The following is an 18942-nucleotide window of genomic DNA, read 5'->3' on the forward strand; positions in this document are numbered from 1 at the left end:
AGATTGAAAACTAGCGTTTTTGGGGAAATTTGGAGACTTGAACACATCTTTGAAGTTGGCTCCTTGAAAGAAACTAAGTCAAGGATGAAGACAATCATACCTCTTATGGAAGAACTCCACGAAAATCACTTGATAAAGTCAAAAACTTGACCTTCAAAGCTTGCCTTCTTTTTCTCCGATGAAGGTTTCTAGAGAGAGGATTTTTGGAGAGGAGGGAAGGTTTATAATTTGGGTTTTGAAATAATGAATTGAAAAGATATTTTAATACTTTAAAAACCCTTAAAATACATTAATAAACCAATAATAATTTTCCCCCAACTTAACTAAACTTAAAATTAATTTACCAATTAAACCCCAGATAGGCCGAGACTCAACAACTTTTGCAGAGGTGACCTACGAACCCCCACCCATGGACCATGGGTGGGTCCACGAGACGTACTGGCTGTCCGTGGTTTGGTTTTTTGGGTTGGATTTTGGGACCTTAACCCATATAGTCCATCCACGGGGTGTGGATGGACCTACGGGGCGAGGTTTCATCCGTGAGTCACCAAATCTTGGGCAGCTTTTTGGTTTCTTTGGGTATTGGGGGTTAGGCTTTAGGGTCCTCCTTAAGGACCCCTTGGGTGGTCATTGCGGAGTCGTACCTTGACATTTAACCCCTCAACCTAAACTCAGGACATCATTCTACACATGCAACCCCATTACAAACTCAAAACCACCATCGTTACGCTCTAGTTTCACCTTTTCATTTTACGGGTTGTTACATTATCCCCCACTTGGGAACATTCGTCCTCGAATGACACTTTAATCACATTAAGGGATTAACGAGTTAAGACTAGCAGCCCATCATGCATGCAACATCATAAATAATGCACAAAACTAGGAGGAAACATCAACTCCTTCTCAAATATACTCAATGCAACACAAGAAAGTAGGAACTACAACTACAAACTCATTATGCATCATAACTTCAACATTTCTCATTTCATTGTAGGAATTTCCTTCTTCAACTCACGGCATGCTCATCATAACATCTTTAGGCACATTATGCAATTTCTCTTAAAAGCACATTTAGGCATGTTCAACAATTCACCTCATGAAGCATATAGACAACTCATACTAAATGCACATCAACATGAGGAACATAAATCATAAAACTCAATTTCTCATTTAAACATAAACTCATCAAGAACATGCATAACATAAGGAGACCATGGAAACACATAATCCCTCATGACTCCAAAACATGAAACAAGCTACAAGGAACTCTTGGTCTAAAGCTTGAATAAGAATAGAAGGAAAGATATAAGTCTATTAAAACTCTCCACAACCTTACTATTCGACATACCATCCCCCACCTAGGAGTAAACCCAACTAAGGCTAACATGAAAGAAACATAGGAACCTCAATACAACATTCACATTATATAAGGAACTATCATTTACCAGTGCTTTTAAACTAGGAAGGTCCTCATTAAGCAACTCTTTGCTCACAAACAACTTTACCGACACCCTACCAAACCGGGTCTAAACTTCTCAAACTCACTACACCTCTTGAGATGAGAATTTCAAGCAACCCTAACTCATGAACATCAAGGATACTCAATGACTTTGTTATCTAAGCACATTATATCCCCCTTGGGAGCAAGCCTATATAAAATCTTTACAACATCACTTCTTTCAACATACCTCAAAACTCATCAGTCGGGTTCTACCATCAACTAAACATAACCATAAAGAACTCATTCATACTAAAGACAACATCACAATCTATCACCTCAAATCTAACAAGTTACATAGTTATAATTGGCATCATAACCAACCTTTTTCCTTCACTCCTTCTAGCATAAGCCTTTCAAGTGGTCATATCCTAAAGACCATCAGATAAGGAATATGATAGAGACATTATAAAGTTAAATTCTATGGCACAACTTGAAAAATTAAGAAGTGAGACTTTCCTAACATCCAATAGCCTCCTACTCATAAATGTGGTGCGTTTCACACTATGAACAGGACTCTACTAGACGTGATTTGAGACATCCTAATACCATTCCAAAATCTTGTGCTTTCATACCATGTTTGTCACGACCCGAGCCACTACCCGAAAGTAACACGGTGTACTTGACCCCGAAGGGTCCATACAAGCCTCATAGCATTCATGAACATAAGAGCATAGGAAAATAATGCGGAATTTAAAACTTTTCTTTACAATCGAAATCATTTTTCATAAAAGCAAACAAAAGTCTTTTCTATACTTTATCTCAAACCATCTAAAAATATAAGACTTCAAACATTGGGACACAACCCATACAAAAGCTCTAAACATAAAGTAAAAGACATAAAGCGTAATAATGGGTTAGTCCTCGAAACTATGAGGACTCACCAAATCTTCATCTCCTTGCACCTTAGAAACCTATCTTTCAAGAATAGAACATCAAGTCCAAACTCTACACTTTGTAGAAAAATGGAAGAAATATAGGTTAGTACATTAGATGTACAAAGTATGATAGCCATGCAAAAATCATGCTTTAAAACGGACATTTGGTCTGAAAACCATGCATTATGCCAATTTGAGAAAACTTCATGAACTTTTGCATAAAAGGCATAAGATTTGATATAAATCATTTCATCACATTAGAGCATAATTGACATATAAGACATTACATTACATTAATCTTTCACCTCAAGCAACCCCAAGTTATACTATGTGCAATGTATGAATAGCGTCTCATACCACCAAAAGTGAACTCACAATTAATCTTTTCAATCTTTACACAATACTCATACATAAGAGACATAAATATTTCATAAGTCATGACAAGAAAGTAACTCATAATACAATCCAAGTATAGCATGCATCATTACATTAAGCATATAAGTCAACATTCCTCATTAGATTCATTTAGAGCACTTTCATTCATTAGTCATTAAGACATTAGAGAACTCACTATGACCTTCTCAAAGCCTACTCGAGCAATGCATGGATGACATCCCATAATACCACCCACACTTCATAGAATTTCTCAAGAAACCATAATACACATCTCACATGATGGGAATAGGCATTAACCGACATAGACCATGAGAGCAAACCATGAAATCCGGTGTCATATAGCCTCACACCATAAAAAGATGGTCTACTTGCCTAAGGTAGGCCCGGTAACATTTTAGAATAGGTAGAAACCACTAGCTAATATCATATGTGGGCACTTAGTTATGGGATATGAAGATGTTAATTGGAACCCTAGCCTAACATTGGGAGAGTTTCCATCTTACCATATCCACTCGGTGCTTAGCCTCTATTTCCATAGAGTAATTCATTCACATTATATTATTGTACTTGAGAGGGCCACCAACATTAGGCCTACCGACCCAAAGTACATTACACAAGAAAGGGCCACCACCATTAGGTCTACCAATTTAAGGTACATTAAGGATAACTCTTTGACTTTCCAAGAAGAGTGCCATTAACATTGGGTCTATCAATACAAGGTTCATCATTTCACTCATGAAAGGGCCACCAACATTAGGTTTACCGATTCAAGGTTTATCATCAACATTCATGGAAGGGTGACATAATCCTACTGATCCCAAAGTTCATCAACATTATCTATGGAAGGGTGCAATAAGCCTACCGATCCCAAGGTTCATTATTAACATTAATGGAAGGGTGTCATTAGCCTACCGATCCAAGATACATAATCAGGATGAGTCATAGAACTCATCATGCAAGGGCTACCAATATTTGTCTGCCAATTCATGTTCATTAAGTCAAGATACATTTGTTAGTCATTTATGAAAGGAATGCCATAAGCCTATCGATTCATATTCAACAAGTCAAGACACATTCATTAGACAAGAATATGATGCCTAAGCCTACCAATTCAAGACATGATATTACATTCAAGGTCACATTCATCAATACAAGAAAAAGATGCCTTAAGCCTACCAATTCAAGATATAACATTACATTATAGAAGCCCTTCACATTCTATCATCATCATTCATGAGTTTTAATTGAGAATATGCTTTCAATCATAACAAAATTACATTTTAAACATGGTCATAGTACATATACTTCACATCATAATCATACATAGATCCTTCATGAAATTGCCTTCCAAGGCTATACATCAATCACAACCCAAATATCTAAGATACTACAATAGATAAGGAAATTAACATGATTTAATAACTAATTCAATATAAACATAAACAATTCAACATCCATTCATGATCAATCAACCCAATTCACATACTTCCAATTTAGGATTTTAGGGGTAAACATGGGCTCATAGGAGAAATCATCTTAATTCACCATTAATTAAACAGTTCCATCTTAACTAATCATCATATAAAACCTTTTGAAAATGATCTGAAATTGAACCCATGCATAGATTGAAAACTAGGGTTTTTGGAGAAATTTGGAGACTTGAAAACATCTTTGAAGTTGGCTCCTTAAAAGAAACTAAGTCAAGGATAAAGACTACCATACCTCTTATGGAAGAACTCCACGAAAATCACTTGATAAAGTTGAAAACTTGACCTTCAAAGCTTGCCTCCTTCTTCTCTAATGGAGGTTTCTAGAGAGAGGATTTTTGGAGAGGAGAGAAGGTTTATAATTTGGGTTTTGAAATAATGAATTGAAAAGGTGTTTTAATACTTTAAAAACCCTTAAAATACATTAATAAACCAATAATAACTGTCTCCCAAATTAACTAAACTTAAAATGAATTTACCATTTAACCCCCACAATGGCCGAGCCTTCACAACTTTTGAAGAGGTGACCCACGGACCGTGGGTAGGTCCACGAGCCGTACTGGCTGTCTGTGGTTTGGTTCTGTGGGTTGGATTTTAGGACCTTGACCCACGGAGGCCATCCACGGGGCGTGGATGGACCTACGGGGTGTAGGTCCCATCCGTGAGTCACCAAATCTTGGACATCATTTTGGTTTCTTGGGGGTTAGGCTTTAGGGTCCTCCTCAAGGACCCCTTAGGTGGTTCTTGGGGAGTTGTACCTTGACGTTTAACTCTAAAACCCCTCAATCTAAACTCGAGACATCAGTCTACACATGCAACCCCATTACAAACTCAAAACCACAATCATTAGGCTCTAGTTTCACCTAGTCATTTTACGGGTCATTACAATAATCTATGGTTATCCAACAATATTAACATCCATCTAGTCGTTGAGGTCATATATTGATTGTGTGTGGTTGAATGTGGAGATTATTGGGTTCAATTCTACTGTTCTTAAGAGGTAATCTACAATTGCTAAATCCAACATTCGATAGTGTGGTTAGAGGGCTTGTATGCTTGGAAATATCCCTCGATGAGTATCTGATGTCTAAAGATCAAATTTTTATAACTTAAGCTCATGGGAAATTGGGTTGTGAGATGAAGATGTTGATAAGAACTATGATTGGTTGGGTATTATGATTGTGTGTTGGTTGGTTCATGTTCACCTCTAATTGTAGCGAGTTTTGATTTAAGATTTTATCATGGTTATGTGAGAAAGGATTCGTCTTGATTTTTGTGTCAAAATCCTTGATAACATGTTACAGACATGTGTACGATAAACGTTGGTGGTTATTGGGAATAGCTTTGTGGTTAGCTAAGTGTACATAAAACAAAAATTATCACTCGAGTATTGTGATGACTTTATTTAGGCATTGTATGAGAGGATGTATTGGTATTCAATTGGTTGGTTGGGGATGAGGATTATATCATAAAGTGAAACTCAGTGTTGTTAAATAAAACCTTCGGTGTGAGGAAGAACCGGTTGAAATTCTTGATCACGATGTTCGGAAGATTAGGACATGCGAGACAAGTATCCCCAGTAATTCGACGTTTCAGATACTATTCTACTCTTACTTTAGCTGGTCTTCCCTAATTGATCACTCGGGATGAGTGATGGGTAAATTGGTATCTATTATAACGACTTGATTCCGTCATTAGGAAAAAGCCAATGGGGAAAGAATTGGGGTCAAAAAACTTTTGAGTAGTAACTTGGAATTTCCTAGGCTAGTCCAGATTTGGACGAAATTTGAGTCAGGCGAATATAGGGAAATATGATAACAACTGGGTGATTTAATTATGATTTTGATTACATGAAAGATAGCTAAGACATTAAGGAACTCGTACAATTGTACGAATTGAATTCGAGCGAGTAGAACTCCCGAAAATGATCTTAGCGTGAACATGTGGTTTTTGAATATCAAGGGTTGAAAGTGTGTTATGAAATAGGGGCATGGAATTCAAATTCCAGCATTCTGTCTCCGTGCATACCGCCGTAGCGGGGCCACTGTAGCTGGATGGGTCCCGCCGTAGCGGGACAGACGCGACTTAAGTCGGAAATAAAACCCCAAAAACGTTTTATTCTGCACTTTTTGACTTTGAGAGCTAAGGAACGACCCATGGCTATTTCTTAAAGGTTTTCCACCCCTTCTAGCACTAAAGGTAAGAAATTTACTCCCCTAATCCATTTTTCGATTCGTAGAACTTATTGGGGGAGCGTTTTGATCTGAAATAATGGTGGAAAAAGCCTTAAATTGGGTATTAGGATCTTGGGTTTGGTCTAGGATTATTGGGTTTGTTATAATTCGGATAATTAGACCTTTGATTGTCGATCCTTGCGTATATTAATTGTTTGTAGACCTAGAACAAGCGGAAAGAATCTGAAAAGGGAAGATTCAAGTGCCTTAGGGGATTTAAGCTTGGATTCGAGGTAGATGGTTGTGATTTCATGATTGTGTGATTATATGTTTGTTCTTGCTTCATTATAATACGTGTATGTATGCGAATGTTGCACTGTTGATCATACTACATGTGGATGAGGATATATGAATGATGAATGCCATGAATCATGACTTGATTGCATGATTTTGAGAATATACTTGTGATTGTGATTGTGGCTTGTTGAATGGATTTGGTGTTGCGTTCTGACACACTAACTTGGATCGGTTGCCATGTTCCGATATAAACATTGGATCGGTTGCCACATTCCCGCATAAACATTGGATCGAGTACCACGTTCTTGTATGCTAACAGTTTGGGTGTGGGTTCCATGAGAGAACCATTGATTTGACATAGCTGTATATCTTGACAAATGTGAAATTGTTTGTTGTTCGTAAATGATATCGATATTGTGTATATTCGGTGTATGCATGTTATTATATTGTTGTAATGACTTATGTATGTTGCACTTAATGGGATAGTTGTGTGCTCCTACAAGTACACTGTGGTTGTGTACTGATACTGCACTAGCTCTTTCTTTGTTTAGTACAAGGCTTCTTCAGGTGGCTATTAATAGACCTCAGCTAGGTGACTGTTGAGTGTGACCGGATTCAAGGGTGAGCTAGGTCTTTCAGGCTTCCATGGATCTTTCTTGTTTAAGTCCACTCTTTTCAAATTCCGACTTTTGTTTAAGGTGTTGTTTAGTTTCGGGGTTGTACCCCTTGTTCTTAGTCTTGTCGTTAGTAGAGTTTTGGTACAATGACTTTCAGGTTCTAGGGCTTGTTCTTACGCATTAGTTTGGTTAGTGGTTTGTTAAAACCTTAGAGTTTATGGGGACTCCATTTTTATAGTCATTTAAACCTGCTTCTGTATCTTTAAATACCTTAGTTTTCGGGTTAGTGTGGATGTCAATCACGACGGTCTGGATCGTGACATTTTTAGAGGTAATAAATTGTTATTCATAGATTCTACGATTATCAAATTACACACCTATTTTTCAGTTTATATTAGAGTAAAAAAATAATCAATAATGTACTTAAGACTTTTTTATAAGCGGTGTTGATATTTTAATATAAGTGATGCATCACTATCGTAAATTGTAATGAGGTTGATAGTTTTATTTGTGCACAATACTTTTGATATAAAGCATAAATTTACGTGTACATGTAGTTTTCGATAGGTGTGCTAAGAAGTGGACACTGTCGAGCAAATGTCTCCACTATAATTTATCCATGTTATTTCATTTTTACATATTGATGATTATGTATGTATATTTATTAAAAAAATTCAATGCTGCAGTGTCGAATATGAAGAAATTACATCACAATAAAAATGATTCAAGATAACCTCTCTTGAAATAGCTTTTGGAAATAATTTGCATTAAAAATTTTATTCTGTTATAATAGAAAGTCAAATCAATTCATTTTATACGATAATTTAAAATGAAATACTACATCATTTCTCTATATTTGTTTTTGATTTATTTAGACCATTTTCAATTCACCTCTATTTTATTTTTCATTTTCTATATTCGGAAAGTAAAATAGAGAACGGGCACTTCAATTCTTCTTTATTTTAATCTCTATCCTTCATTTTTGGTGAAGTGGATAGTAGTTCTTCAAATTTGGAGAATTACTATTCACACTCTCTATTTTACTTTTTCATTTTTTTTCTATTATTATTATTTTTCAAGGGCCTTTTAGTAGTTGATTAGAATTATGCAAGTATTAATAATGAATAGATTAATTATGAGTGAATCAATGTTTTATCTTATACATATATTAATTATGTAGGGATTGATTATTCATATATATTTATTCAATAATTCTTAGATTCCCTCATAACTTATACATGGAGTAAATTTCTTAGATAATCACTCATATTTGGGTATTTCCTATATAAGTACTATTTTTGTTTCTTTGAGGACCTTAATATCATCCAATTATTCCTATTTCCCTAAAAAAAAAAAAAAACTCCTCTCTAATAATGAGATGCCATGTCATATTATTTTCTTTTTTAATAATAAATATTATTATTTTTAAATATTGACAAATAAATAAAAAATATTGTTTGATTTGAATTGATTTAATTTTTATAAAATTCACGATTGAAGTAAATACTTCAATTGAATACCTAAAAGAAGTTGCTTATAGATACATTAAATAAGCTTTTATTGTATTATTAAAAAAAAAATTAAAAAAAAATAATGTGACACAGAATCTCATTAGAAATTTTTTACCATGCATACAAAAATTGTATGAGGCCTATTTATATTTTGACAAGTGGATCCATTTCAGAAAAATGGCCAAACTCATCTTTCTCTCTTTTCCTTTTAACGTTTTATCTTTCTTACTTTTTTTACTTTTTTTCCTTTGGTTTCTTTTCTAACAATTCTTCCAAATTCTATACTTCCACTTAAATAACTTTATTCATGAAAAATATGAAATCCAAAAAATCTTGCCAGACTCATTCTATTTCTAACATTTTGTTATTATATTTTCATCTCGATATTGATTATTTATATTATAAAAAATAGTTATATAAAATTATTTGTTAATTTATAAAAATATAATTAATTTCAATTTTTCTATTTTATTATGACATTAATTATTTTTGAAAATATAAATAAAATTTATAAATTTACCAAAAAAAAATTAAGGTATAAATTTGTAAAACTATTATTCTATTTATGATTTCTTAAGAAATTTGTAAAAGAAAAAATAGATTATTAATATGAAAAATAAAGAAGGTACAAATTTAATAAGTTATTATGTTTTTCTCTCAACAATTTCATAATCCAAAAGCACTTCAATCCACAAATACTCTTCAATAAGTAAATAGAACGGAAAGAACATCAATGATCTTGACAAACAATTACATAAGTTTTGATAATATTGTCATGAAATTCAAAAACAAAAAACATCCATAAACATCAACATAAATGTCACGTCCTGAGCCTACACCCTGGGCGAGACTGACACTCGAGAACCATTGCTGGCCCCAAGCGAACCCTTGGCCTTGCTTACTTACTCAGCGGAAGACTTTAAGCATTAAGAAAATAACTCAAATGCAAGATAATCAACTGTCTCAAACTAAACTCATAATGTTTTAGAAATAAACATTTAACTTAGCCAAAGTGGCAACTCAAATCTGAACATAAGCCAATAACAAGGTAAAGACAAATGACTAACTGAATGTCTATCTATGAAGCCTCTAAAACTGAGATGGACGTCAAGACAAGACCCACAACATCCTAATGAACTAAAATAATAAAGTAATGAAAAAAGGGATCCTCCGGAAGCAAGGAGGCTCACCAACAACTCTGAAGCTCAACTGGATCAATAATGCGTTGGATGCTGATCCTGGTTACCTGAATCTGCATCATAATAAGATGCAGGCCAACTGGCATCAGTACATTGAATGTACGAGCATGCGAGAGGAATTCTAAAACAAGACATAAGTTGGAAAGGAACTAAATGAACATACATGGGCTTAACTCGACTCAACTTAACTCATTTCAATATAAAACACTAAAATAAATGCAATATAAAGAAAAACTTTTAAAATATACAATAGTAAGTACTCTGAATGTATGCCAAGATACAATATAAACTCTGAATGTATATAAAAATACAAAATACTGTTGTGGGAGTTTCTCTAACCGACAACCATCACTTAAGAACTATTGTGATGATACATCATTTTGCCTCACGCTGCCAGGGACGTCCTATACCTTGCCAAGGGCATAGAACCTGATTACTAAGTGTATCCACTAGTCTATGCTAAAAAGTACTAAGGAATCATCTAAAATATATGACCTTTTTCTACCCATGATAGCTACATGGTTTATGGGGCTGGGAGTTGTCTGAACTCTCCCACATATCGGTGCTCAATACTATTCCCAAAATATAATACTAGCTCTTATGTTTAAAAACGTACTTCTTTCAGTGGTTTGAGATAATTGCTCAAAACTTATCTCAAAGGCTATCTTGGAAATCAAAGTTTCCCCTCTTGCTTAATTGTGAAAGCATTTACTCTTTTCTAAACACTAGCTCATAGGCTCTTTGGAAATCTCAGTTTCCTTTCTTATTTAAATGTGAAAACATTTTAAACTCTTTGGGAATACATAGTCCCTATATATTCTTTGAAGAAATGAACTTAAATCTTTACTCTTTACTCAACTCAAAACTCAAGTCTTAAAACAAAGTTGAAACGTTTGAAAAAGACTTTTGGAAGACTCTAAGAACTTCTCTTTACTTAACTCTTAACTTCTCTTGACTTGACTCTTAACTTTCCTTGAATTGAATTATGGATTCAAGGATTGTGATTTGTGATAGGAAAGATCTCATGATGTTTAGGAGTGTTTTTAGATAGTTAAACATGAGAAAAGATCAAGAAATCATTGTATGGAAGCAAGTCCGCGACGCGAAGATGCATTTAATTATTTGGTCGTAAAATAAATTTTGAGACAGAACGGTCCGTGACCACTCCGCGAAGCGGAGAAAATTTGGTCAATCCTGAGGAACAGGTCTGCATCGCGGACCTAGTACCCAGATTTGCCCGACTTGTTCCTTCTTCGTTTTCTAACCCCAATTCGCCTAAATACAATTCTTTTTCCCAATTCCTCTTTAGATTCAAATAATCATCACATGTACACAAGAATCTAACTCAAAACAACTCTAACAGTCGACCTTAAACTCTCAAGAACTCCTCAATCTCATCCCAAATTCAAGAACGAAAGCAATTCAAGAATACAACTCAAGAACATCAAAGTCTCAATCTTTTAGGACGAAAATCATATTGAAATAAACATGTTCAGCGCGTGGGTGAAGAACCCAATGCTGCGTGAACTCACATACCTCGTAGGATTAAATCCTTGGCGAAATCCGCACTCAATTCCTCAAGAAATCGACGAATCCTTGCTTCTTCTCCTCTTTTCTTCTCTTATTTTCTCTTCTCTCAAAACCCTAACTCTTTTTGATGAAGCGTAAACTGAACCAATTCAGTTTAGACCCCAACTTAATTACCAAAAATGAAATTAATTAATAGGGTAGTGAAAAGACCATAATACCCTTCTAAAATCCGATTTTGACTTTCCTTATCTAGACAGCCCAACTTCAAATGAGCATATCTCTCTCATACGAACTCAAATCATGAAAATGCAGCGGCGTTGGAAAGATAATTCAAAGATATTTTCTACGGTATCTTGTAGCACACCTATCATCCTGAGATAGGAGTTATGGTCGTTTGAAGTTGATCCAAAACTCATACTTACCTTAACTTTATCAAATTTCCGATTTTCATTCTTTTCAAAAATGACTCTTTCTAATTCTATCTCTTTCTAGTTGCGGGGTGTTACAATAAATACATATTATTTCTGTCAATTTATACAATATTTTTATTCTTAAAATTCAAGCTAGGTGAAATTTAATAAATATTGTTTATGTACTTTTCTTATACGTTTCTTTAGAAATTATAAATATAAATAATAATTTTAATAATTAATTCCTTAAAAGAATTTTTGCAATTTTACAAAATTTATTTTATAATTTTTTTAAAATATAATTGTTAGGATTAAAAAAACTACTTATATCTTGATCTTATAAATTAAAAAATAAATTTCAAACAATTATTTATTATAATAGAATAAATAACATAGAATAGAAAAAATAATAAACTAAAAACTTATATAACGATCGTAAAATTTAAATTAAAATTAAGTACCTAAAAAAATAAAAGCATCAACTAATTAGATTAGTAAATAAAATTCTTAACAGATTTTGTTAACATAATCTTAAAGAAGAAAAAAATATTTAAGAAAATTAAAACACAAAATATATTGAACAAGGGGCATAAAACCAAAAAAAAAAATGACAAAGGGGACTTAAAGATGTCCCTTTATTAGCTTGGCAAATGGGTCCCATTCATGTTCATTTGTCAATCAAACAATGCCTCATACAAGTATGACAGGCGTGCCTCATACATAATAAAAAAATTCAATCTCATTAAGAAAAAAGAATATATTTTGAGGAAAATATGAATAGTTAGGTGATGTTGTAGTCATAAAAGAAATAAAAGTTATATTATAGGGCAAATTCTCAAACATGAGTGACTATCTAAGGAATTTACTCCATGTATTAGTCACATGAATTTCTAAATAGTCAGCAAAAAAAATTTTCTATCTACCTACCAAATGTTATATAAGTTATATAGAAATTAATACTTAGATACTTGTTCTTTTTACATGAATTGGTTTTACAAGTTTTTAAATTATCAATCAATATCGTATTAATTTTATATATAAATAACTTATTTTCTATTAGCCTACTAAATATTATATAAATCATACCAAAATTAATATTATAAAAATAACTTATTTCTTCTTCAGCTACTAAACAATCCAAGGTGTATATCAAATAAAAAGTGTCAAGTGCGGTGCAGTGTTGAATTATTAAGCCTTTTTTCTTGTTGAGTTTTAAAAAAAAAAAAAATTCTCATTTGTTTGTTGATATTTACATTAGAGTTTGATAAATCTAAATTTGTGTCGAAAAGTGAGAAATAAAATACTTACTAACAAAAATGACAAGTCTTGAATTTGAGATTTTTAATTAAGAATTTCTTACCACTCTACTACCATCCAATCTAGAATTGAAAATGGAAGAAGGCAGGTCTTCCATGAAACCCCACATTGCTTTATTAAACATGTAATCATTGTTACAATTGAATGATTGACATGGATGGTATGTAGTATGTACCCCTCTACCCATTTTTTAGATACAAAAGCACTTCAAAATCTGCAACTTAATCTTAATTTATACACTTCCAACTGAAAAAGGTCACATTAATAAACCAGCTTTTGTCTTCTTTCTTTCAAATTACTTAATCAACTTTAATGACAACTCGAAGCAATCACAACTTGATCTTAACACAAGTCCAATCACTCTTTTTCTGCCAATTTATGTACTATACATCTTGAAGTACTAATCTTGATTAATCAACAAAATGAAAAAGGAAATTTCTAACTGTTTATTCTTTTGGATTTTGCTCAATTTTCTTTTATTTTTTGTGTCTAGAAAGATGGGAAAAAAGGCAAAGATGGATCATAAGTCAATAAAGAAAAGTGAATTACTATGGGGTCGTTTGATTGGAAAGAAATTATTCCAAGATAAGTTATCTTGGGTTTAGCTATTCTGGAATAACTTATCCCACCATGTGTATGGGATAACTTATCCTATTATTATGATATAAATTGCGGGATAAGTTATCTCCAGTGCAACCAAACAAGATAAAAATATTTTATCCCATCACTATTTTCTTATCCCATCACTATTATTTTTAATCTCTCACACCAAACGACCCTATATGTTACATTTTGTGTATGCTATATTTGATATGAAGAAAGATGTTCAAGGCATCATCTTTTCTGTCAAAACAAAATCAAATTTAACAAATTAAGAGGCGATTACCATGACTGGACCAACTCCGGACTAGTTCAAGAGTCCAAAGTTTCACGAAATAAATATTTTCAATATAAAATTACTCTCCTTCATCAAAGAGCAACTCTCTTCTCATTATACAACCTGTAATGACCCGAACTGTCGTTATTTAGGAAAAGCAAAAACTTCGGGAAAATACTGGGCCACTGTCTCGCCAGGGCGGACCAGATGTCGCTAGGGCTGTAGCGCCACAGCGGGGTAAGTAGCTGCCAGAGCGAGATAGGCGAAGTAGAACTTAAATAACGCGAAATCCTATTTTCTCCTTCTTCCAAAAATACCTAATTTAGACATAAATCACCCCAGAAGCCCTCCAAAGGGTGCTATAGGCTTGGAAGAGGAGGAGGAGGAGAAACCTAGCGTAAGGAGATCGAAACCTTGCGGATTCTTGGCTAATTTCACCGTCTGGCCATCCGGAAACCAGAATTGGAACGATAAATCCATGCAGCAGCTTGGCGCCCAGGTAGGCTAAGTTTATTTAAATTGAGTAGTTTTCAAATTCATTACTCACTGCGTAGTATGTTGAAATTGACGGTAGAATTCATGCTTAGGCTTGTTGTGCACCAAGAAAGGATTGATTATGCATATATTCATGAGTATGACACTAGTCGTATACCGTACGATTGTTGTGATTTCCTAATTTTGTGGGAGGTTGTGGACTGGTTATTGTATGATATGTATGCGTACAAGCCAAGTATAACGGTAATAACGAATCTAATGAATTGATTATGAACAATGCATGCCATGAACTTGAGAACTTGACTATGTGAAGTGGGTATTGTAGGTGATGGTTATGATTTTATGTGGTATGATGTATGTTCGTTTTTGCTTCATTATAATACGCATATGTATGCAAATGTTGCTTTATTAATCACACTAATTGTAATTGAGGATAGAGGAATGATGAATGCCATGAATCATGACGTAATTGTATGATTATGAGAATGTACTTTGTGATTGTGATTATGGCTTGTTGAATGGATCGGGTATTGCGTTCTGATGTTTGCGTAATAAAGACACAACTTCCAATGCAAGTATTTACGATCGTACAATAGTAAAGTAACCCAACCAAGGGTTGGGGTCGAGTCCCAAGGGAGTGGGCTTGAGAATTAATAGAAAAATAAAATTAAATTCTAATTAGTCATAACTAAAAATATTATAGATTAAAAACATTATAAATCAAAGGGGTGACGCAAGCGTCAATTAACAAATGGGGTTTGTCACAAGTAAGCAAAAACAACAAAAATACAAAAAGTACTAATCAAGGAGACGGGATTCTTGGGATGTGATAGGAATACGGGATAAACTAAACTATTGGGTACATGATTTTGATAATAAACTCGTTGAATATTTGTGACTAGGCAAGACTATAGTGGGGGTAAATTCTCTCTCGAGCAACATACCCCGAATCAAATGGGTTCCTCCAGGACACCCACTTGCCGCATGAAGAACAACATCTGCCTTAGCCCACTCACTCTCTCGAGCTGAGTGTGTGGGAGAAGGACTAGGGTTTACTCTCTCGAGCTGAACCTCATGTCGAACCAATCCCATCGGTCATCAATTTAGTAGTCTTAGTTTTATGAACTCTCTCTCTCGAGCAAGCCGAAAACACAAAGGTGAAATGGTAATTGCAACTACAACTTCATTAAGTTCCACCACAACTACTAAACGAAATCATATTTACTCAACAAATAAACCATCAACAAGCAAGACCCAACAGATAATCTAACCCATATTCACAAAATCACACCCTAAGAATTGGGGTTTTAGCTAGACATGTAAAAGAGATAGAAATTTATACCAAAATGAGTTTGCATTAAAATGGGTATGAAGATTTAAGTCTCAAAACAAGCAAAGAATGAAGAATCCACAAGACCCAGACTTGGAGTTGAAACCCTTTGAATCTTCAAGTTCTTCAAAACCCTCTCCAAACTTAGAACTCAAAAGTCTATGTTAAAAATTCTATATTAAAAATCTGATAATAAACTACAACTCTCAACGAGTATTTCTAGTTTTCAAAAATTTGTACTGCAGCGGATCATTCAATGTCGTTAGTCGAGATCACTGATAAACTCGACGATCCGCCCTTTGGTAGGTTTTATCGCCGTCTTGCATTAGCCTTCAGCATCGTCGTGTTTTGGATCATTGGGCGACATATTACAGCTTCGTGGAACTACTCGGCGATACGCAGATAGCTCCTTTTCACCATCGATTTGATCCGTTCTTTCAGGGCTTAGCACACTGGAACAAAAGGTGAGGATAAGACCTTTTGGTGATTTGCCGAATGGGTTCGGCAATTCTCAGATCTTCATTTCTTCATTCATTCCGCTGTCTTTGTTCCTTTTTTACTAAGTAGTGTCCATGCTTTCCCACAAACTCCAAATACTTGAAACTTAAGGGTTTTCATGAGATACTGAGATAAAATATGCATTTGAGGACACTAATTCTATCAAAATATAGCCCTAAATGAGTCCAATTTATAGACTCATCAACACCCCCAACTTAAACTTTTGTTTGTACCTCAAGGAAACTCAAGTTCAGCCGTTCAAAAAAGGGTATCTCGAACAGTGCTACACAAGACTCAATCATGAATGCACACAACAAGACTCAATTTACTTATACAAAGATCAAAATGTGCACTCAAAAGATTCAAGTTGTGACTCACCAATATCAAAAGAATCTCATGCTCACAATACTTCTTCAAATGCAAGTTCAAGCTCAACCAAATTGTTCAAATGCCCTCACACAAAGAATGATTTCATATTCACACAATAATTCACAGTTTAAAGATTCGGAATCAGAGGCAACGCTCACACTCACAAAGAAGAACATAATGCATAATTTCACCCATAGGTTTACTCGTATTTTCCAATCAACACTTGATTCAGCTCACTCAACATCAAAAAGGTCTTTTCAAGGCTTGAAATGGGGCTGAGTGCAAAGGTATGGTCATTTAGGCTTATTGACTTTTATCCGATGAAATGTGATACTTACAACACTTTCTTTTCTCTTCCTTCATCATTTTCTTTAGTGCTCATAAGTCATCCTATTATTCACTTTTCATAAATTGTTTGAAAACCCCCATTTCTTTTGTACTTTATTCCACAACTTTCTTTATATGGAGGGGTTCATTTTTCTCAAAATCATGGGTAAGAGGAGACTTTCCTTACACTTCTTGACTTGCCCTTATCTTTTTACCACACCCCTAAGTTGGCTATTTAACTCAACCACAACTTCATGAGGATTATGGGTAATAGATAAAGAAAGCTCATTGTTTTCATCAAGTTTCTTTCAAAGAAAGGTAAGGCTCAAGAGGTGTTCAAAAGAGGTTCACACACACTCACACGGTAGGCCACAAAAGAGGTATATGTCAAATTGGCTCACAATCATAGAAGTTGCCTAAAATCATATCAAGAGATAGCATTACTTAGTTGACCGAACCAACGGGGTAAATTCTAGGATCCATCATGCATAGTTCATAGGTAAGCTCATCACACAAGACATTGACACTATAAGTCAAACAAGACTCCACACTTTCGATAGTGTGCAATGATCATCACAAGAGACTCAATTCGATACTAGGCTAGTCATAACGAGATGCAAAGAGTTCACATATTGTCTATGCGACTTCATTTGGCCTCATCATAGCCGCGCATTCATGCTCGTTCGATTGAGAGCACTATTCAAGTCATCGATATTGATCGGAGCCGAGACTCATATTTTGCAAAAGAACAGCCACATTCAACACACGAGAGGTGGCAAAATTTTTCGAATGGGTCAAAAATCATTTTGCAATTTAAAATAAAATGAGCCACAAGCTCAAACATCCACAGAAAGTAGTGTAAACACGATTATAGCTTACAACCAAAATACATAAACAAAACATAATTCACGAATAACACACAAAGGTGGGCCTCACCCCACCACAAATAAAAATAATTTGTCCTCAAATGCAAATAACACAGAATCCAAAATGTAAATTAAAGACAGAGAGGGAGCTAAAGAGGGAGCTAAAGAGGAATCTTGTTTATGCAGTCTCTCCAACTATCGGGACATTAGTGGTTGATGTGTCAGCCTGAAATTTGATAATAGTCTACGGAGCCTCTTCAGAAGATTCAGTGGCAGCTGACTTACTGAGATTGTCCAAGTAATGAGTCGCCAGAAATGAGTGGATAACTGTGAATAATGCATGTCTCCACGAGGGAATAGTGGGGTCTCGGGGATTTGTTCTCTTGCTTGTACTGGGCTTCTTGCCCTCATTATCCATTTTGGGAGGATCTATTGCCTTTGTATTTTTCCTGAAATTTTTCGCTCTTGTTTATCGGGGTGCATATCTCTTCCAGTTACTGTCGGTTTAGCCATTTCTGCAAAGCTTTGAGAAAAAGTTAGAAAGTATTCAGACAAAAATAATGCCGTTCCATTGCAGAATCACTTCACCGAACCAGTTGGCAAAGCACTTAACTACTTAGGCAGTGCACAAAGAATATAAGGGTGCAGACAAAGGGGGAACATGAAGCCTTTCGGCAAGGCGCCGAATGTGTTTAGCGACATCATGCTTCTCGACGAAAGTTACAGAATTCAACATCACATTTAGCATTGAATTAAAGGCGAGATTGGGGCTTTAGGCGAACCGCCGAGTGGTTCGACGAGCTCAACCCAGCTCGCCAAACGGCTCAACGTACCTATTTTCAACCCATTTTCTCAAATTTAACCCC

This window comes from Solanum tuberosum, unplaced genomic scaffold (assembly GCF_000226075.1).
Source record: "Solanum tuberosum cultivar DM 1-3 516 R44 unplaced genomic scaffold, SolTub_3.0 scf00010, whole genome shotgun sequence".
In the NCBI taxonomy this organism is placed as follows: Eukaryota; Viridiplantae; Streptophyta; class Magnoliopsida; order Solanales; family Solanaceae; genus Solanum; species Solanum tuberosum.